General features: G+C 53.0%; 2 long non-coding RNA genes across 2 annotated transcripts; both read left to right on the forward strand.

Annotated features, from left to right (window-relative positions):
* The first annotated feature begins 1,381 nt into the window (after nt 1-1,381).
* LOC306807256 lies at nt 1,382-2,463 on the forward strand. The gene is made up of 4 exons (XR_013775678.1): nt 1,382-1,473; nt 1,688-1,801; nt 1,954-2,072; nt 2,232-2,463. It is a non-coding gene; the product is annotated as an uncharacterized lncRNA (long non-coding RNA).
* A 6,367-nt stretch (nt 2,464-8,830) lies between these two features.
* On the forward strand, nt 8,831-9,812 carry LOC306807672. Its single transcript, XR_013775776.1, has 4 exons — nt 8,831-8,922; nt 9,137-9,250; nt 9,403-9,521; nt 9,681-9,812. It is a non-coding gene; the product is annotated as an uncharacterized lncRNA (long non-coding RNA).
* Nucleotides 9,813-21,743: the final 11,931 nt, after the last annotated feature.

Here is a 21,743-nt window from a genome sequence, read left to right on the forward strand (position 1 = left end):
ACATGAGTGACAGGAAACAAGAGGGCCCTGATGCCAGGGATCCAGGTGAGGGCAAAGCAGCCCTCCCACAGCCTGGCCCAGGGGCTCTTGGGGCCCCAGCGTGGGACCAGAGCAGAGGCAGGGGGAGGCAGGAGCTGCTCAGCCCTGCTGGGGCTGGACTCTCCTTCCTCCCCAAGTGGGGCCCAGCTGGGCCAGGGGGCAGCTGCTGGGACAGCCATGCCCGCAATGGCCCCGGCTCTCCAAGGCCTGCAGCCCTGCCCATCAGGCAGGCAGGGACAGAGCAGCCCTGGGGCCGATGCTGCAGGCTCAGAGCCCCGCAGAGGAGCTCATGCCCGCTGCCATTGGCTCTGTCCCCTGCAGCCTGCATGCTGTGCCACCGCGCTGAGGCTGACCCGGACACCTGCGGTGACAAACTGCAGAAGTTTGGGCTCTGTGCCCACGTGTTCTGTCTGGTGAGTGCCTCCAGGCTCTCTCTCCAGCATTGCAATGGGCACTCCATGCCACTCTCTCCTCATCCGACTCTCCCCTTTTCTGCAGTATTTTGCCACTCTAGTTCCCAGACAAGATAATGAACGTGTTGGACTCATGGGCTTTGTCCCACGAGATATCCAGCTTGCAGTCAGGCGGGCGGCACAGAAGGTGAGAGCCTGACAAACGAGCAGGGAGATTTGTGCCAGGCGAGCTTTGCCTGAGCTCAGCCCAGACCCCGGGAGAGAAAGGCCGGCCCCTGCAGCCGGCTGTGGGACAAAGCCTGGCTGCCAGCAGCTGCACGGAGGCTCTGGCACAGGAGCCCCCTCCAGCAGGCAGCTCTGGGGCTGAGTCCCAGCAGCGGCCACAGGCTGTGCCCTGCCCGCAGCCGCGGGGCTGCCTGGGGAGGCCCCGAGGCCGCCGCTGACGGGGCTGCTTGGCTCTTGCAGCACTGCTGTGTCTGCGGCCAGAGCGGGGCCACCATCCTGTGCTGCGAGGAAAACTGCGGCAGATGGTTCCACCTGCCCTGTGCCAAGGAGGGCGGCTGTGTCAATCAGTATATTCCTAATTACAGGTACCTCCCCCTCACTTCTGGCAGCCCTCAGGGAGGGATCCAGCATTTCTCATTTTGCCCATCCCTCTTCCCCCAGATCCTACTGCCATGAGCACTGTCCAGAGCTGGACGTGCAGGTGACTCCAGAGCCAGGCACAGAATGCCCCATCTGCATGGAGCCTGTGGAGGACAGGATGTCCTATAGAACAATGGCGTGCCCAGCGTGCAAAAGGGCCTGGTTCCACAGGGACTGCATCCAAGTAGGAGCCATGGCCTCAGCCCTGGGCACAGCAGGTGCTCAGCAGCACCAGGGCCCCGCTCACACTGCTTCTGTTTGCCCTGCAGGGACAGGCCATGCGCACTGGTGTGCTATGCCTCCAGTGCCCCATCTGCAGAAACATTAGAGAATTTCTAACCCAAATGTTCATCATGGGGATCCGAATCCCCTTCAGGTTGGTGTCCTTCTGCCTGGCGCACAAGACAGGAGGCTGCCAGCGCTGTGCTGTGCCAGGCCCTGCCCCAGCAGTCCTGGCCCTGGCCTGTGCCAGGAGTTGGGCTTCAGCTTTACAGATGACTTGGAAAAGCACTGGAGGAAGAGCAGGGACACCCTGCACCATCGTGAGGGCAGGACAGCAGAAACTCATCATCTTTTCCTTTCTGCATCAGAGAACCAACATGGGAGGACAACAATGCATTTGCGCATCTAGCAGAGAGGCACAGCCAGTGCAATGCCAGGGAATGCCTTTACCCAGGAGGCAGGGAACAGGCAGAGGAAGAGGGGTAAGTTGAGAAGCTCCACCCGGGGCACCGCAGAGAACCAGCAGAGTGTGTCAGCAAGGGCTCTACGCAGAAAGAGCCAGAAGAGCTTGGCCAGACAATCCCGTGCTGTGGACATTTTGTCTTCAGAGCCGTGAACGTATTTGCTTCCCTAGGCCCTGGGAACTTCTCCTGTGCTCCTCCTGTGCTGCTGAGGGCACCCACAGGCGCTGCTCTGGCCTGAGAAACTTCGTAGAAAGCTGGGAGTGTGACAGCTGTGCTGGTCTCGGCACAGGTATGAGGCAAAGCACCTGGGTGGCCCAGGGCTGGGAATGGTGTCCAGGCTGGGCTTGGCAGAGCCTGTCTGCTCCTGGAGGGCTGGGGGCACAGCTCTAGCCCAGCCTGGCCTGCCTTGGGCCTTGGGGCCTTTTGACATTGCTGCATGCCCTTACAGCCTCCAGGGGTGGCCCGGAGCTCCATGGCCCCAGCCTGACCAGTCAGTCAGGACTGGAGCCTTCTCATGGCTCCCCACAATCAGAGGCCATCAGCCCCAGCTCCCGCAGCCTGCTGCCATCAGCTCTAGCTCCCCAGTCTCCAGAGACCAGCAGGCGCAGCAGCCACCCACGTGCAGCAGCACAGACGTCGCTGCCACCTTCTGCACTGGACACCAGCAGCTCCAGCACATCAGGGTCAACACACAGCAGCTCCATAGACCCTGAGAAAAGGGTCCATTCCAGGTGTGACAGGCCAGACCGCAGGAAAAACTGCTCTCGCCAGCAAGGTCAGGCCCCAAATCCACCCACCCAGTCAAGGAGTCACCGTGACAGGAGCAGCAGGGCAAAACCAAGGGCTCAGAGGCGCAGGCAAAGGGAGACACCATCACGGGAATTGCCCAGACGCAGCCGCTCCTGCCGGCAGCCTCGGGCCCAGAGTCCCGCTGCTCAGACAAGGAGTCGACGTGACAGGAGCCACAGCACAACTTCAGCAACTGAAGGGCCCAGGCGAAGGGAGACATGCTCGCAGACATGCTCCAGACGCAGCCGCTCCCCCCTGTAGCGTCGGGCCCAGAGTCCAGTTCTCCAGTCAAGGAGTAGCCATGACAGGAGCCACAGCACAACTTCAAGGGCCGAAAGGCCCCGACGAACAGAGACACCATCAGGGCCGTCCCCCAGACGCAGCCGCTCCCCCCTGCAGCGTCGGGCCTCCAATCGACCTGTCCGGTGCAGGAGTCGCCAGGACAGGAGCAGCAGCACAGCAGCAAGGGCTGACAGGCCCAGGCGCAGGGGGACAGTGTCGGGGACGTCTCGCAGGAGCAACCGCAGCCCCCAGCGACGTGGGGCCTCAACTTGGACCGGAGACAGCAGCACTTAGTGCCTTCTTTTCCTTCTAGTCCCTCTGGTTGCTGCCATAAGTGAAGGTGAGAATCATCAACTCAGGGATTTGAGATTTGCAGGGCTGTGAGAAATCTGTATTAGTTCTTGATGTTTCTATCAGCACAAAAGAAGTCTCTGCTAAATACCTTGACTTCTACATTACCATGTATGAAGTGAAAAGTTACTTAAGAATGTGACAAATTAAAAATAACACTGCTTTCTGCCTTGCGACTCCAACCTCACAAGTTTCCCCACTGCTTCCCTTTGAAAGTTAATCACTCCTTCATGGGCTTGGATGTGTTTAGGGAGACATGAAGAGCAAGGATGCTCTTAGGGAAACTCTTTGGAAAGGACGTGTGCTGCGTTGCTATCCTTGAACAATCTCATTTTCAGTAAATCCAAAAGGAAGAAGAAAGAGAGTGAGGCACTGCCTCAAGTGTCTGAAGAAATCGATGACGACATTGCTGCTGATTTTAGAGACTTGCTTGGACCTTCAAGGAACAAACCATGAAAAGACTGTGGAAATACCCTGGGACAAAGAGTGCGTGCAGGACTCTGCCCCAGATGACCGTTCGGGACCTTTGCCTGAGAACAACGTAGCTCAGGAGCCAAATGCTTTCATGTTTTCCTTCTTTGGAGAAACAGAGGAGTTGGGCAGTCAAAGAAGGTAACTGCAGAACCCTTCTAACAGTGCATTTCTAAGGAAGAGCTTCTGGCAGGCACTGTAGAGCAGTATGGTGTAAAGAAGGTCAGGATCCTGGGGACTTTCAGCAGCCTAAGTCAGTAAATAGGCAGAAGAATTTTGATCTTCATTTCTACCTGCCAAGGCCGGGGTAGATTAATGAGAGGTAACTCATGCTTGCGTCTCAGGACTTTTGAAAGGCATGCTTTGAGAAGGCATTGGGTTTAGTGCAGACTGGTGGAAAGCTTCTTGTCATCCCCTCAATTTCTCAAACAGGGAAAAAGGTGACACACCAGTCATATCAAGCTTCCTAGAATTCATCAAGATTGTAAAGAAAACGCATCTTAATGTAGAGTGATGAGCCACATCCTGGAGTTGACCCCAAGATCCATGAGCATTCTAATGGTTACTGAATTCTATTCTTGGACCTTGAGAGAATGGAAACAGAATGACACATGATCATTGGCATGTCCTAACCTCACATAAAATGAGGCTTTATGCAATGAAGAGGAAAGAATATTAAATCAAGTCACAGTCATGTAAGAAAGAGAAGAAATTGTGTGAAGGTATGCAAACTATTAAAAAACCTCAATGCATCCACCCAAAGCAACAAGGCCCCCACACTTGTGCTGAATTCAGAAGGTATTCAGTATCTTCTGAATGCAATGACAAATGTTTGAGAATACATAAGAGACCCCTAGAACAAAGGGTAAAATACAGGAGCAGAGATAGCTCAGAGAATGTGGAAGGAAAACATTCTGTCCTTCCTGTGTCTGTCTTCTCCAGTGCAAGTATGTCACTTGAAAGAAGGAAGCTTTCCTGGCAAGACAGACCATCTGATTTTAGCTGTGTTTTGGTTTTGGTGCTGCTATTCCAGAGCCTTATGTACTTGGAACAGTAAAACAGGGATAAGTCCACACGGCAGGAGGATCCATGTTTCTAAGACCGCAGTTCTAAAATTGATGATGAGCCTGAGACATCAGAAATTGAAAAGGACCAAGAAATGCAAGTTCCATTTGTTATCTGCTTGCCTGTAGTAGTTGGATGCTGTGGGAATATTGACAGCAGCACTCAGAGAATAACAAAGTGGCACTGCACACCTCTGAGCAATGAAAGTCATCCTGGAAAACCATTGGTGCTGCACAGGGTCAAACCTCCCAGCAGCCCATGTGGTGTCATGTTGAATATGGAAAGAGAAGTTGAGCACAAGAAATTAACTGGGTCCTTTTGGCTTGAGCAACCCCAAAGTGAGTTTGGCCAAAAGGCAAAGACACAGTCAGTTTTCTTCTATAAAGGGTGGTGGTTTTTTTTTTTTTAATAGAAGGCTCTATTTGGTTCCTATGGGATAAAGCTTTTCAATGCATCCCATTTCCCTGAAGCCCTACAGCTTTAACTCGTGTTCATGGAATTTGACTGTACCTTTTAAGATGCTCAAATCTGTTTGTATTTGTCTAAGTTTCTTTCTTTACCACACACAGAGAATCCTAGATTTTTATTCTCCTCCAAAGAGGATAAACGCCTAAGAGGTACGACAGAACTTCTTTACCGTAGTTTGTATGTTTTTTGCTTTAAAAATCTTACTAGAATTCAGTGAGGAGGAAAAAATGCTGCCTGGTTATTAATGTTTTGGAGTCCAAATTTGGCATCCTTCTTTGTAGTGGAATCCTGTGAGAAAGTGCTGGTAAAAGAAAGACTCAGCAGCTTTCTGGCTTTCTTTCATTTCAGGAAATTGCCTAATAGATATCGGGACTGGTAGAGCTTAGCAAAAAAATAGTCACTTGATAGGTTACCTAGACATTTGGGATCCTTTCAGGTATGTGTATCACCTTTAACTTTTTCTTGTCTTTCTGGTCTTACCATTAGGAATGTTGAATCTTCTTGTCAGCCCCTTGGGTCTGTGTGGTTTTTCATCCTAATGAATCTGGGGTTTTCTCTTCTGAATCTACAGAATTTTTTATTTAAAAAACAAGTGAACAACAACAAGAGGAGACATGCACGGTCCCAAAAAATTTCATAGGCCACCAAAACACTTGCTTGCTACATTTCGTAGAGTATGCTCTTCAGACAGGCTGAAATGCTGTTCTTGTCTTGAGACTTATTAGATAATTCTGATGAAATGTTACTGTGTTCATACAGTTACTGCCCTGCACTCTTCCAGTCTATCTGATTTCCAGAGTGAATTAAAATGGAGATCTCAGTCCTTAGCAGGCATCAGCTCTGGGGGAAGATGTGGGATCCTGGTGCTGAGCTTTTAATGAAACAGCTGATATTTCACTGCAATTTGGATTTCAGCACGTTCAGAAAAACTGCTGCTGCCTTTCATTTTTCTTAGTACACCAGGCTGCAGTACAGAACATTGCTCTTGGAGCCAATGCCTGCTGGGGGGCAAGATAGGAAGGATGTGAAGAAAATGTCTGATTTTATTGCTGGGTTGGGTTTTTTTCATATATATTTGTTGGAAGCAGCAGCACAATCAGAAGTGTTTATCCTTATTCATTGTTCTTTGTTTTGTGCAGAGGGCCCAAACTTATTTTGTAGATCTATAGAGTTTGGTGAAGAAATAGTGGGTTGGGAAGAGAGACATGGATTTTTGTTTAAGGTGAGTAGGTGAGGTCAGTTCCCTGGTAACTGTGACTGAAAGCTGAGCATGGGGAGGGAACACGGCTATAAATGTGCATGAGAATGTGCTCGTCTGTCAGACGAGCCTGAAATTTGTAATTGCCTGAGCACAAAATTCTTTAGTATACTGGTCTGTAGATCATTCAGTTAAGCCACTAAAATCTCTGTATGTTACAGGAGCAGCTACTTAACTAGATGTAAAGAAAGTGTTTAAGAGGAACAGTGAATTTAGAGACTTCTACTAGTAGAGGATTCGGAAACTTCTCCTAAGAATATGTTTGATTTTTATTATTTACTGCAACGCTGAAGGAAGCGTAAGGATGCCAAAAGGAAAGTGAAAGCAAAGCAATAAACCTTTTATTGATTAGAAGCGTCTCATGGTTATTCCTTCAAGAAGTTGCCAAACAAAGTTAGTTTCAAAATCCTTCCAAGGATCTAACAGGAAAACCTATTGGGAAAGCCAGTTAGGCAGCGTTTCCCAGCTGGGGCTGATGGTCTCGGGTTCTGGGCAGCCTGGAGTGGCGCTGCCTCAACAGCCCCTTTCTGCCTCCAGGGCCACCCTCGATGGCTGACCCGGGGCTCCCAGGGGGGCGCCTCCAGTGGCTGCTGGGGCGCTGAGCCCTGCCTGCCCCAACTGTGGGTGCACGATGCTGATGTCAGCGCGGCCATTGTGACCTGTGCCACCAAGGGCACAAAAGGGAGCGCTGGGCTCAGGCCCTGTGTCAGTGCGAGCTGACAACGGCCGGAGAAGGCAGGGCAGGGACGCGGCTGCCCAGGGACCCGAGGGATCCAGAGGAGACAGCAGCGTTCCTCAACGCGCCGACGGGAGCAGAAGGCGGACAGGAGCAGGGCTCACCAGGGCTGACCAGGGTTGTTGTGCCCTCGTGGCTCTGGGCCTGTTTGCCATCTCCCCACACCCTTCTTTCTCCACCAGAGAGAGGACAAGCGCCTGAAAGAGACAGTGGCATTCCTGCACAGGGCCACACTGCTGACCAGAAACATGAGTGACAGGAAACAAGAGGGCCCTGATGCCAGGGATCCAGGTGAGGGCAAAGCAGCCCTCCCACAGCCTGGCCCAGGGGCTCTTGGGGCCCCAGCGTGGGGCCAGAGCAGAGGCAGGGGGAGGCAGGAGCTGCTCAGCCCTGCTGGGGCTGGACTCTCCTTCCTCCCCAAGTGGGGCCCAGCTGGGCCAGGGGGCAGCTGCTGGGACAGCCATGCCCGCAATGGCCCCGGCTCTCCAAGGCCTGCAGCCCTGCCCATCAGGCAGGCAGGGACAGAGCAGCCCTGGGGCCGATGCTGCAGGCTCAGAGCCCCGCAGAGGAGCTCATGCCCGCTGCCATTGGCTCTGTCCCCTGCAGCCTGCATGCTGTGCCACCGCGCTGAGGCTGACCCGGACACCTGCGGTGACAAACTGCAGAAGTTTGGGCTCTGTGCCCACGTGTTCTGTCTGGTGAGTGCCTCCAGGCTCTCTCTCCAGCATTGCAATGGGCACTCCATGCCACTCTCTCCTCATCCGACTCTCCCCTTTTCTGCAGTATTTTGCCACTCTAGTTCCCAGACAAGATAATGAACGTGTTGGACTCATGGGCTTTGTCCCACGAGATATCCAGCTTGCAGTCAGGCGGGCGGCACAGAAGGTGAGAGCCTGACAAACGAGCAGGGAGATTTGTGCCAGGCGAGCTTTGCCTGAGCTCAGCCCAGACCCCGGGAGAGAAAGGCCGGCCCCTGCAGCCGGCTGTGGGACAAAGCCTGGCTGCCAGCAGCTGCACGGAGGCTCTGGCACAGGAGCCCCCTCCAGCAGGCAGCTCTGGGGCTGAGTCCCAGCAGCGGCCACAGGCTGTGCCCTGCCCGCAGCCACGGGGCTGCCTGGGGAGGCCCCGAGGCCGCCGCTGACGGGGCTGCTTGGCTCTTGCAGCACTGCTGTGTCTGCGGCCAGAGCGGGGCCACCATCCTGTGCTGCGAGGAAAACTGCGGCAGATGGTTCCACCTGCCCTGTGCCAAGGAGGGCGGCTGTGTCAATCAGTATATTCCTAATTACAGGTACCTCCCCCTCACTTCTGGCAGCCCTCAGGGAGGGATCCAGCATTTCTCATTTTGCCCATCCCTCTTCCCCCAGATCCTACTGCCATGAGCACTGTCCAGAGCTGGACGTGCAGGTGACTCCAGAGCCAGGCACAGAATGCCCCATCTGCATGGAGCCTGTGGAGGACAGGATGTCCTATAGAACAATGGCGTGCCCAGCGTGCAAAAGGGCCTGGTTCCACAGGGACTGCATCCAAGTAGGAGCCATGGCCTCAGCCCTGGGCACAGCAGGTGCTCAGCAGCACCAGGGCCCCGCTCACACTGCTTCTGTTTGCCCTGCAGGGACAGGCCATGCGCACTGGTGTGCTATGCCTCCAGTGCCCCATCTGCAGAAACATTAGAGAATTTCTAACCCAAATGTTCATCATGGGGATCCGAATCCCCTTCAGGTTGGTGTCCTTCTGCCTGGCGCACAAGACAGGAGGCTGCCAGCGCTGTGCTGTGCCAGGCCCTGCCCCAGCAGTCCTGGCCCTGGCCTGTGCCAGGAGTTGGGCTTCAGCTTTACAGATGACTTGGAAAAGCACTGGAGGAAGAGCAGGGACACCCTGCACCATCGTGAGGGCAGGACAGCAGAAACTCATCATCTTTTCCTTTCTGCATCAGAGAACCAACATGGGAGGACAACAATGCATTTGCGCATCTAGCAGAGAGGCACAGCCAGTGCAATGCCAGGGAATGCCTTTACCCAGGAGGCAGGGAACAGGCAGAGGAAGAGGGGTAAGTTGAGAAGCTCCACCCGGGGCACCGCAGAGAACCAGCAGAGTGTGTCAGCAAGGGCTCTACGCAGAAAGAGCCAGAAGAGCTTGGCCAGACAATCCCGTGCTGTGGACATTTTGTCTTCAGAGCCGTGAACGTATTTGCTTCCCTAGGCCCTGGGAACTTCTCCTGTGCTCCTCCTGTGCTGCTGAGGGCACCCACAGGCGCTGCTCTGGCCTGAGAAACTTCGTAGAAAGCTGGGAGTGTGACAGCTGTGCTGGTCTCGGCACAGGTATGAGGCAAAGCACCTGGGTGGCCCAGGGCTGGGAATGGTGTCCAGGCTGGGCTTGGCAGAGCCTGTCTGCTCCTGGAGGGCTGGGGGCACAGCTCTAGCCCAGCCTGGCCTGCCTTGGGCCTTGGGGCCTTTTGACATTGCTGCATGCCCTTACAGCCTCCAGGGGTGGCCCGGAGCTCCATGGCCCCAGCCTGACCAGTCAGTCAGGACTGGAGCCTTCTCATGGCTCCCCACAATCAGAGGCCATCAGCCCCAGCTCCCACAGCCTGCTGCCATCAGCTCTAGCTCCCCAGTCTCCAGAGACCAGCAGGCGCAGCAGCCACCCACGTGCAGCAGCACAGACGTCGCTGCCACCTTCTGCACTGGACACCAGCAGCTCCAGCACATCAGGGTCAACACACAGCAGCTCCATAGACCCTGAGAAAAGGGTCCATTCCAGGTGTGACAGGCCAGACCGCAGGAAAAACTGCTCTCGCCAGCAAGGTCAGGCCCCAAATCCACCCACCCAGTCAAGGAGTCACCGTGACAGGAGCAGCAGGGCAAAACCAAGGGCTCAGAGGCGCAGGCAAAGGGAGACACCATCACGGGAATTGCCCAGACGCAGCCGCTCCTGCCGGCAGCCTCGGGCCCAGAGTCCCGCTGCTCAGACAAGGAGTCGACGTGACAGGAGCCACAGCACAACTTCAGCAACTGAAGGGCCCAGGCGAAGGGAGACATGCTCGCAGACATGCTCCAGACGCAGCCGCTCCCCCCTGCAGCGTCGGGCCCAGAGTCCAGTTCTCCAGTCAAGGAGTAGCCGTGACAGGAGCCACAGCACAACTTCAAGGGCCGAAAGGCCCCGACGAACAGAGACACCATCAGGGCCGTCCCCCAGACGCAGCCGCTCCCCCCTGCAGCGTCGGGCCCAGAGTCCCGCTGCTCAGACAAGGAGTCGGCGTGACAGGAGACACAGCACAACTTCAATGGCCGAAAGACCCCAACAAACAGAGACACCATCAGGGCCGTCCCCCAGACGCAGCCGCTCCCCCCTGCAGCGTCGGGCCTCCAATCGACCTGTCCGGTGCAGGAGTCGCCAGGACAGGAGCAGCAGCACAGCAGCAAGGGCTGACAGGCCCAGGCGCAGGGGGACAGTGTCGGGGACGTCTCGCAGGAGCAACCGCAGCCCCCAGCGACGTGGGGCCTCAACTTGGACCGGAGACAGCAGCACTTAGTGCCTTCTTTTCCTTCTAGTCCCTCTGGTTGCTGCCATAAGTGAAGGTGAGAATCATCAACTCAGGGATTTGAGATTTGCAGGGCTGTGAGAAATCTGTATTAGTTCTTGATGTTTCTATCAGCACAAAAGAAGTCTCTGCTAAATACCTTGACTTCTACATTACCATGTATGAAGTGAAAAGTTACTTAAGAATGTGACAAATTAAAAATAACACTGCTTTCTGCCTTGCGACTCCAACCTCACAAGTTTCCCCACTGCTTCCTTTTGAAAGTTAATCACTCCTTCATGGGCTTGGATGTGTTTAGGGAGACATGAAGAGCAAGGATGCTCTTAGGGAAACTCTTTGGAAAGGACGTGTGCTGCGTTGCTATCCTTGAACAATCTCATTTTCAGTAAATCCAAAAGGAAGAAGAAAGAGAGTGAGGCACTGCCTCAAGTGTCTGAAGAAATTGATGACGACATTGCTGCTGATTTTAGAGACTTGCTTGGACCTTCAAGGAACAAACCATGAAAAGACTGTGGAAATACCCTGGGACAAAGAGTGCGTGCAGGACTCTGCCCCAGATGACCGTTCGGGACCTTTGCCTGAGAACAACGTAGCTCAGGAGCCAAATGCTTTCATGTTTTCCTTCTTTGGAGAAACAGAGGAGTTGGGCGTCAAAGAAGGTAACTGCAGAACCCTTCTAACAGTGCATTTCTAAGGAAGAGCTTCTGGCAGGCACTGTAGAGCAGTATGGTGTAAAGAAGGTCAGGATCCTGGGGACTTTCAGCAGCCTAAGTCAGTAAATAGGCAGAAGAATTTTGATCTTCATTTCTACCTGCCAAGGCCGGGGTAGATTAATGAGAGGTAACTCATGCTTGCATCTCAGGACTTTTGAAAAGCATGCTTTGAGAAGGCATTGGGTTTAGTGCAGACTGGTGGAAAGCTTCTTGTCATCCCCTCAATTTCTCAAACAGGGAAAAAGGTGACACACCAGTCATATCAAGCTTCCTAGAATTCATCAAGATTGTAAAGAAAACGCATCTTAATGTAGAGTGATGAGCCACATCCTGGAGTTGACCCCAAGATCCATGAGCTTTCTAATGGTTACTGAATTCTATTCTTGGACCTTGAGAGAATGGAAACAGAATGACACATGATCATTGGCGTGTCCTAACCTCACATAAAATGAGGCTTTATGCAATGAAGAGGAAAGAATATTAAATCAAGTCACAGTCATGTAAGAAAGAAAAGAAATTGTGTGAAGGTATGCAAACTATTAAAAAACCTCAATGCATCCACCCAAAGCAACAAGGCCCCCACACTTGTGCTGAATTCAGAAGGTATTCAGTATCTTCTGAATGCAATGACAAATGTTTGAGAATACATAAGAGACCCCTAGAACAAAGGGTAAAATACAGGAGCAGAGATATAGCTCAGAGAATGTGGAAGGAAAACATTCTGTCCTTCCTGTGTCTGTCTTCTCCAGTGCAAGTATGTCACTTGAAAGAAGGAAGCTTTCCTGGCAAGACAGACCATCTGATTTTAGCTGTGTTTTGGTTTTGGTGCTGCTATTCCAGAGCCTTATGTACTTGGAACAGTAAAACAGGGATAAGTCACACGGCAGGAGGATCCATGTTTCTAAGACCGCAGTTCTAAAATTGATGATGAGCCTGAGACATCAGAAATTGAAAAGGACCAAGAAATGCAAGTTCCATTTGTTATCTGCTTGCCTGTAGTAGTTGGATGCTGTGGGAATATTGACAGCAGCACTCAGAGAATAACAAAGTGGCACTGCACACCTCTGAGCAATGAAAGTCATCCTGGAAAACCATTGGTGCTGCACAGGGTCAAACCTCCCAGCAGCCCATGTGGTGTCATGTTGAATATGGAAAGAGAAGTTGAGCACAAGAAATTAACTGGGTCCTTTTGGCTTGAGCAACCCCAAAGTGAGTTTGGCCAAAAGGCAAAGACACAGTCAGTTTTCTTCTATAAAGGGTGGTGGTTTTTTTTTTTTTAATAGAAGGCTCTATTTGGTTCCTATGGGATAAAGCTTTTCAATGCATCCCATTTCCCTGAAGCCCTACAGCTTTAACTCGTGTTCATGGAATTTGACTGTACCTTTTAAGATGCTCAAATCTGTTTGTATTTGTCTAAGTTTCTTTCTTTACCACACACAGAGAATCCTAGATTTTTATTCTCCTCCAAAGAGGATAAACGCCTAAGAGGTACGACAGAACTTCTTTACCGTAGTTTGTATGTTTTTTGCTTTAAAAATCTTACTAGAATTCAGTGAGGAGGAAAAAATGCTGCCTGGTTATTAATGTTTTGGAGTCCAAATTTGGCATCCTTCTTTGTAGTGGAATCCTGTGAGAAAGTGCTGGTAAAAGAAAGACTCAGCAGCTTTCTGGCTTTCTTTCATTTCAGGAAATTGCCTAATAGATATCGGGACTGGTAGAGCTTAGCAAAAAAATAGTCACTTGATAGGTTACCTAGACATTTGGGATCCTTTCAGGTATGTGTATCACCTTTAACTTTTTCTTGTCTTTCTGGTCTTACCATTAGGAATGTTGAATCTTCTTGTCAGCCCCTTGGGTCTGTGTGGTTTTTCATCCTAATGAATCTGGGGTTTTCTCTTCTGAATCTACAGAATTTTTTATTTAAAAAACAAGTGAACAACAACAAGAGGAGACATGCACGGTCCCAAAAAATTTCATAGGCCACCAAAACACTTGCTTGCTACATTTCGTAGAGTATGCTCTTCAGACAGGCTGAAATGCTGTTCTTGTCTTGAGACTTATTAGATAATTCTGATGAAATGTTACTGTGTTCATACAGTTACTGCCCTGCACTCTTCCAGTCTATCTGATTTCCAGAGTGAATTAAAATGGAGATCTCAGTCCTTAGCAGGCATCAGCTCTGGGGGAAGATGTGGGATCCTGGTGCTGAGCTTTTAATGAAACAGCTGATATTTCACTGCAATTTGGATTTCAGCACGTTCAGAAAAACTGCTGCTGCCTTTCATTTTTCTTAGTACACCAGGCTGCAGTACAGAACATTGCTCTTGGAGCCAATGCCTGCTGGGGGGCAAGATAGGAAGGATGTGAAGAAAATGTCTGATTTTATTGCTGGGTTGGGTTTTTTCCATATATATTTGTTGGAAGCAGCAGCACAATCAGAAGTGTTTATCCTTATTCATTGTTCTTTGTTTTGTGCAGAGGGCCCAAACTTATTTTGTAGATCTATAGAGTTCGGTGAAGAAATAGTGGGTTGGGAAGAGAGACATGGATTTTTGTTTAAGGTGAGTAGGTGAGGTCAGTTCCCTGGTAACTGTGACTGAAAGCTGAGCATGGGGAGGGAACACGGCTATAAATGTGCATGAGAATGTGCTCGTCTGTCAGACGAGCCTGAAATTTGTAATTGCCTGAGCACAAAATTCTTTAGTATACTGGTCTGTAGATCATTCAGTTAAGCCACTAAAATCTCTGTATGTTACAGGAGCAGCTACTTAACTAGATGTAAAGAAAGTGTTTAAGAGGAACAGTGAATTTAGAGACTTCTACTAGTAGAGGATTCGGAAACTTCTCCTAAGAATATGTTTGATTTTTATTATTTACTGCAACGCTGAAGGAAGCGTAAGGATGCCAAAAGGAAAGTGAAAGCAAAGCAATAAACCTTTTATTGATTAGAAGCGTCTCATGGTTATTCCTTCAAGAAGTTGCCAAACAAAGTTAGTTTCAAAATCCTTCCAAGGATCTAACAGGAAAACCTATTGGGAAAGCCAGTTAGGCAGCGTTTCCCAGCTGGGGCTGATGGTCTCGGGTTCTGGGCAGCCTGGAGTGGCGCTGCCTCAACAGCCCCTTTCTGCCTCCAGGGCCACCCTCGATGGCTGACCCGGGGCTCCCAGGGGGGCGCCTCCAGTGGCTGCTGGGGCGCTGAGCCCTGCCTGCCCCAACTGTGGGTGCACGATGCTGATGTCAGCGCGGCCATTGTGACCTGTGCCACCAAGGGCACAAAAGGGAGCGCTGGGCTCAGGCCCTGTGTCAGTGCGAGCTGACAACGGCCGGAGAAGGCAGGGCAGGGACGCGGCTGCCCAGGGACCCGAGGGATCCAGAGGAGACAGCAGCGTTCCTCAACGCGCCGACGGGAGCAGAAGGCGGACAGGAGCAGGGCTCACCAGGGCTGACCAGGGTTGTTGTGCCCTCGTGGCTCTGGGCCTGTTTGCCATCTCCCCACACCCTTCTTTCTCCACCAGACAGAGGACAAGCGCCTGAAAGAGACAGTGGCATTCCTGCACAGGGCCACACTGCTGACCAGAACCATGAGTGACAGGAAACAAGAGGGCCCTGATGCCAGGGATCCAGGTGAGGGCAAAGCAGCCCTCCCACAGCCTGGCCCAGGGGCTCTTGGGGCCCCAGCGTGGGACCAGAGCAGAGGCAGGGGGAGGCAGGAGCTGCTCAGCCCTGCTGGGGCTGGACTCTCCTTCCTCCCCAAGTGGGGCCCAGCTGGGCCAGGGGGCAGCTGCTGGGACAGCCATGCCCGCAATGGCCCCGGCTCTCCAAGGCCTGCAGCCCTGCCCATCAGGCAGGCAGGGACAGAGCAGCCCTGGGGCCGATGCTGCAGGCTCAGAGCCCCGCAGAGGAGCTCATGCCCGCTGCCATTGGCTCTGTCCCCTGCAGCCTGCATGCTGTGCCACCGCGCTGAGGCTGACCCGGACACCTGCGGTGACAAACTGCAGAAGTTTGGGCTCTGTGCCCACGTGTTCTGTCTGGTGAGTGCCTCCAGGCTCTCTCTCCAGCATTGCAATGGGCACTCCATGCCACTCTCTCCTCATCCGACTCTCCCCTTTTCTGCAGTATTTTGCCACTCTAGTTCCCAGACAAGATAATGAACGTGTTGGACTCATGAGCTTTCTCCCACGAGATATCCAGCTTGCAGTCAGGCGGGCGGCACAGAAGGTGAGAGCCTGACAAACGAGCAGGGAGATTTGTGCCAGGCGAGCTTTGCCTGAGCTCAGCCCAGACCCCGGGAGAGAAAGGCCGGCCCCTGCAGCCGGCTGTGGGACAAAGCCTGGCTGCCAGCAGCTGCACGGAGGCTCTGGCACAGGAGCCCCCTCCAGCAGGCAGCTCTGGGGCTGAGTCCCAGCAGCGGCCACAGGCTGTGCCCTGCCCGCAGCCGCGGGGCTGCCTGGGGAGGCCCCGAGGCCGCCGCTGACGGGGCTGCTTGGCTCTTGCAGCACTGCTGTGTCTGCGGCCAGAGCGGGGCCACCATCCTGTGCTGCGAGGAAAACTGCGGCAGATGGTTCCACCTGCCCTGTGCCAAGGAGGGCGGCTGTGTCAATCAGTATATTCCTAATTACAGGTACCTCCCCCTCACTTCTGGCAGCCCTCAGGGAGGGATCCAGCATTTCTCATTTTGCCCATCCCTCTTCCCCCAGATTCTACTGCCATGAGCACTGTCCAGAGCTGGACGTGCAGGTGACTCCAGAGCCAGGCACAGAATGCCCCATCTGCATGGAGCCTGTGGAGGACAGGATGTCCTATAGAACAATGGCGTGCCCAGCGTGCAAAAGGGCCTGGTTCCACAGGGACTGCATCCAGGTAGGAGCCATGGCCTCAGCCCTGGGCACAGCAGGTGCTCAGCAGCACCAGGGCCCCGCTCACACTGCTTCTGTTTGCCCTGCAGGGACAGGCCATGCGCACTGGTGTGCTATGCCTCCAGTGCCCCATCTGCAGAAACATTAGAGAATTTCTAACCCAAATGTTCATCATGGGGATCCGAATCCCCTTCAGGTTGGTGTCCTTCTGCCTGGCGCACAAGACAGGAGGCTGCCAGCGCTGTGCTGTGCCAGGCCCTGCCCCAGCAGTCCTGGCCCTGGCCTGTGCCAGGAGTTGGGCTTCAGCTTTACAGATGACTTGAAAAAGCACTGGAGGAAGAGCAGGGACACCCTGCACCATCGTGAGGGCAGGACAGCAGAAACTCATCATCTTTTCCTTTCTGCATCAGAGAACCAACATGGGAGGACAACAATGCATTTGCGCATCTAGCAGAGAGGCACAGCCAGTGCAATGCCAGGGAATGCCTTTACCCAGGAGGCAGGGAACAGGCAGAGGAAGAGGGGTAAGTTGAGAAGCTCCACCCGGGGCGCCGCAGAGAACCAGCAGAGTGTGTCAGCAAGGGCTCTACGCAGAAAGAGCCAGAAGAGCTTGGCCAGACAATCCCGTGCTGTGGACATTTTGTCTTCAGAGCCGTGAACGTATTTGCTTCCCTAGGCCCTGGGAACTTCTCCTGTGCTCCTCCTGTGCTGCTGAGGGCACCCACAGGCGCTGCTCTGGCCTGAGAAACTTCGTAGAAAGCTGGGAGTGTGACAGCTGTGCTGGTCTCGGCACAGGTATGAGGCAAAGCACCTGGGTGGCCCAGGGCTGGGAATGGTGTCCAGGCTGGGCTTGGCAGAGCCTGTCTGCTCCTGGAGGGCTGGGGGCACAGCTCTAGCCCAGCCTGGCCTGCCTTGGGCCTTGGGGCCTTTTTGTGGTGGATAGAAATGGTGATATAAAGTTGTATGGGATTGTTTTAGTTATTTACTGTTCAGGATGTTAAATGAAATGAGAAATGGTAGAAGATGTTCAGTTAACATTGCAAACTGGTGAGAAAAGTTATTTAAAAGTTACTTACTGTTTAGAAATATACCTTTGTATTCCTCCACAATGTTGTACCATCTTACTTCCGCCCTTCTCCCTCCCCACTTCCGTTGGTTTCCCTTCCCTTTCCGCCCTTACTCTGACCCCACTTCCGGCCGCCTGCTGCCACGTCCTGTCATTCAAACCGCTCCGCCCAATATGCAAACAACCAGCCTTCCCAAGTGGACCCTGCAAGAAGCGGAAGTCCCGGCCTGTATAAAACCTCAAGAAACTGAAGAAATACAACATTGAATTAGAAAGCTACAGATTGCCAGCCATTAAGGATTCCCCTAGCCATCAGAGAAAGACCTTTTTTTAAATTCACTACAACCGAAGAAGTAGTGAGCAAAAGAGACACCCCTGGACAGAACGAGCCATGGGTGAGGATCTGTGCTTGCACACGAGGCTGGGCACCCTAGGACCCGACCTTGGATCCTGGCAGCAGACAGCGGCAGCAGGCAGCGGCCTTCTCCCACAGCCTTGATAAATAAAAGAGCTGTTTATCAAAAAAGGCTTTGGCCCAAATTTATTTATTACACTTTGACATTGCTGCATGCCCTTACAGCCTCCAGGGGTGGCCCGGAGCTCCATGGCCCCAGCCTGACCAGTCAGTCAGGACTGGAGCCTTCTCATGGCTCCCCACAATCAGAGGCCATCAGCCCCAGCTCCCGCAGCCTGCTGCCATCAGCTCTAGCTCCCCAGTCTCCAGAGACCAGCAGGCGCAGCAGCCACCCACGTGCAGCAGCACAGACGTCGCTGCCACCTTCTGCACTGGACACCAGCAGCTCCAGCACATCAGGGTCAACACACAGCAGCTCCATAGACCCTGAGAAAAGGGTCCATTCCAGGTGTGACAGGCCAGACCGCAGGCAAAACCGCTCTCGCCAGCAAGGTCAGGCCCCAAATCCACCCACCCAGTCAAGGAGTCACCGTGACAGGAGCAGCAGGGCAAAACCAAGGGCTCAGAGGCGCAGGCAAAGGGAGACACCATCACGGGAATTGCCCAGACGCAGCCGCTCCTGCCGGCAGCCTCGGGCCCAGAGTCCCGCTGCTCAGACAAGGAGTCGACGTGACAGGAGCCACAGCACAACTTCAGCAACTGAAGGGCCCAGGCGAAGGGAGACATGCTCGCAGACATGCTCCAGACGCAGCCGCTCCCCCCTGCAGCGTCGGGCCCAGAGTCCAGTTCTCCAGTCAAGGAGTAGCCATGACAGGAGCCACAGCACAACTTCAAGGGCCGAAAGGCCCCGACGAACAGAGACACCATCAGGGCCGTCCCCCAGACGCAGCCGCTCCCCCCTGCAGCGTCGGGCCTCCAATCGACCTGTCCGGTGCAGGAGTCGCCAGGACAGGAGCAGCAGCACAGCAGCAAGGGCTGACAGGCCCAGGCGCAGGGGGACAGTGTCGGGGACGTCTCGCAGGAGCAACCGCAGCCCCCAGCGACGTGGGGCCTCAACTTGGACCGGAGACAGCAGCACTTAGTGCCTTCTTTTCCTTCTAGTCCCTCTGGTTGCTGCCATAAGTGAAGGTGAGAATCATCAACTCAGGGATTTGAGATTTGCAGGGCTGTGAGAAATCTGTATTAGTTCTTGATGTTTCTATCAGCACAAAAGAAGTCTATGCTAAATACCTTGACTTCTACATTACCATGTATGAAGTGAAAAGTTACTTAAGAATGTGACAGATTAAAAATAACACTGCTTTCTGCCTTGCGACTCCAACCTCACAAGTTTCCCCACTGCTTCCCCTTGAAAGTTAATCACTCCTTCATGGGCTTGGATGTGTTTAGGGAGACATGAAGAGCAAGGATGCTCTTAGGGAAACTCTTTGGAAAGGACGTGTGCTGCGTTGCTATCCTTGAACAATCTCATTTTCAGTAAATCCAAAAGGAAGAAGAAAGAGAGTGAGGCACTGCCTCAAGTGTCTGAAGAAATCGATGATGACATTGCTGCTGATTTTAGAGACTTGCTTGGACCTTCAAGGAACAAACCATGAAAAGACTGTGGAAATACCCTGGGACAAAGAGTGCGTGCAGGACTCTGCCCCAGATGACCGTTCGGGACCTTTGCCTGAGAACAACGTAGCTCAGGAGCCAAATGCTTTCATGTTTTCCTTCTTTGGAGAAACAGAGGAGTTGGGCATCAAAGAAGGTAACTGCAGAACCCTTCTAACAGTGCCATTCTAAGGAAGAGCTTCTGGCAGGCACTGTAGAGCAGTATGGTGTAAAGAAGGTCAGGATCCTGGGGACTTTCAGCAGCCTAAGTCAGTAAATAGGCAGAAGAATTTTGATCTTCATTTCTACCTGCCAAGGCCGGGGTAGATTAATGAGAGGTAACTCATGCTTGCGTCTCAGGACTTTTGAAAAGCATGCTTTGAGAAGGCATTGGGTTTAGTGCAGACTGGTGGAAAGCTTCTTGTCATCCCCTCAATTTCTCAAACAGGGAAAAAGGTGACACACCAGTCATATCAAGCTTCCTAGAATTCATCAAGATTGTAAAGAAAACGCATCTTAATGTAGAGTGATGAGCCACATCCTGGAGTTGACCCCAAGATCCATGAGCATTCTAATGGTTACTGAATTCTATTCTTGGACCTTGAGAGAATGGAAACAGAATGACACATGATCATTGGCATGTCCTAACCTCACATAAAATGAGGCTTTATGCAATGAAGAGGAAAGAATATTAAATCAAGTCACAGTCATGTAAGAAAGAGAAGAAATTGTGTGAAGGTATGCAAACTATTAAAAAACCTCAATGCATCCACCCAAAGCAACAAGGCCCCCACACTTGTGCTGAATTCAGAAGGTATTCAGTATCTTCTGAATGCAATGATAAATGTTTGAGAATACATAAGAGACCCCTAGAACAAAGGGTAAAATACAGGAGCAGAGATATAGCTCAGAGAATGTGGAAGGAAAACATTCTGTCCTTCCTGTGTCTGTCTTCTCCAGTGCAAGTATGTCACTTGAAAGAAGGAAGCTTTCCTGGCAAGACAGACCATCTGGTTTTAGCTGTCTTTTGGTTTTGGTGCTGCTATTGCAGAGCCTTATGTACTTGGAACAGTAAAACAGGGATAAGCCACACGGCAGGAGGATCCATGTTTCTAAGACCGCAGTTCTAAAATTGATGATGAGCCTGAGACATCAGAAATTGAAAAGGACCACGAAATGCAAGTTCCATTTGTTATCTGCTTGCCTGTAGTAGTTGGATGCTGTGGGAATATTGACAGCAGCACTCAGAGAATAACAAAGTGGCACTGCACACCTCTGAGCAATGAAAGTCATCCTGGAAAACCATTCGTGCTGCACAGGGTCAAACCTCCCAGCAGCCCATGTGGTGTCATGTTGAATATGGAAAGTTGCAAAATACTGCAGAAAAGGGGAGAGTCGGATGAGGAGAGAGTGGCATGGAGTGCCCATTGCAATGCTGGAGAGAGAGCCTGGAGGCACTCACCAGACAGAACACGTGGGCACAGAGCCCAAACTTCTGCAGTTTGTCACCGCAGGTGTCCGAGTCAGCCTCAGCGCGGTGGCACAGCATGCAGGCTGCAGGGGACAGAGCCAATGGCAGCGGGCATGAGCTCCTCTGCGGGGCTCTGAGCCTGCAGCATCGGCCCCAGGGCTGCTCTGTCCCTGCCTGCCTGATGGGCAGGGCTGCAGGCCTTGGAGAGCCGGGGCCATTGCGGGCATGGCTGTCCCAGCAGCTGCCCCCTGGCCCAGCTGGGCCCCACTTGGGGAGTAAGGAGAGTCCAGCCCCAGCAGGGCTGAGCAGCTCCTGCCTCCCCCTGCCTCTGCTCTGGCCCCACGCTGGGGCCCCAAGAGCCCCTGGGCCAGGCTGTGGGAGGGCTGCTTTGCCCTCACCTGGATCCCTGGCATCAGGGCCCTCTTGTTTCCTGTCACTCATGGTTCTGGTCAGCAGTGTGGCCCTGTGCAGGAATGCCACTGTCTCTTTCAGGCGCTTGTCCTCTCTCTGGTGGAGAAAGAAGGGTGTGGGGAGATGGCAAACAGGCCCAGAGCCACGAGGGCACAACAACCCTGGTCAGCCCTGGTGAGCCCTGCTCCTGTCCGCCTTCTGCTCCCGTCGGCGCGTTGAGGAACGCTGCTGTCTCCTCTGGATCCCTCGGGTCCCTGGGCAGCCGCGTCCCTGCCCTGCCTTCTCCGGCCGTTGTCAGCTCGCACTGACACAGGGCCTGAGCCCAGCGCTCCCTTTTGTGCCCTTGGTGGCACAGGTCACAATGGCCGCGCTGACATCAGCATCGTGCACCCACAGTTGGGGCAGGCAGGGCTCAGCGCCCCAGCAGCCACTGGAGGCGCCCCCCTGGGAGCCGAGCTGCCGAGAGGGGTCCGG

The sequence above is a fragment of the Erithacus rubecula genome (genome assembly GCF_903797595.1).
Source record: "Erithacus rubecula genome assembly, chromosome: 13".
NCBI lineage: Eukaryota > Metazoa > Chordata > Aves > Passeriformes > Muscicapidae > Erithacus > Erithacus rubecula.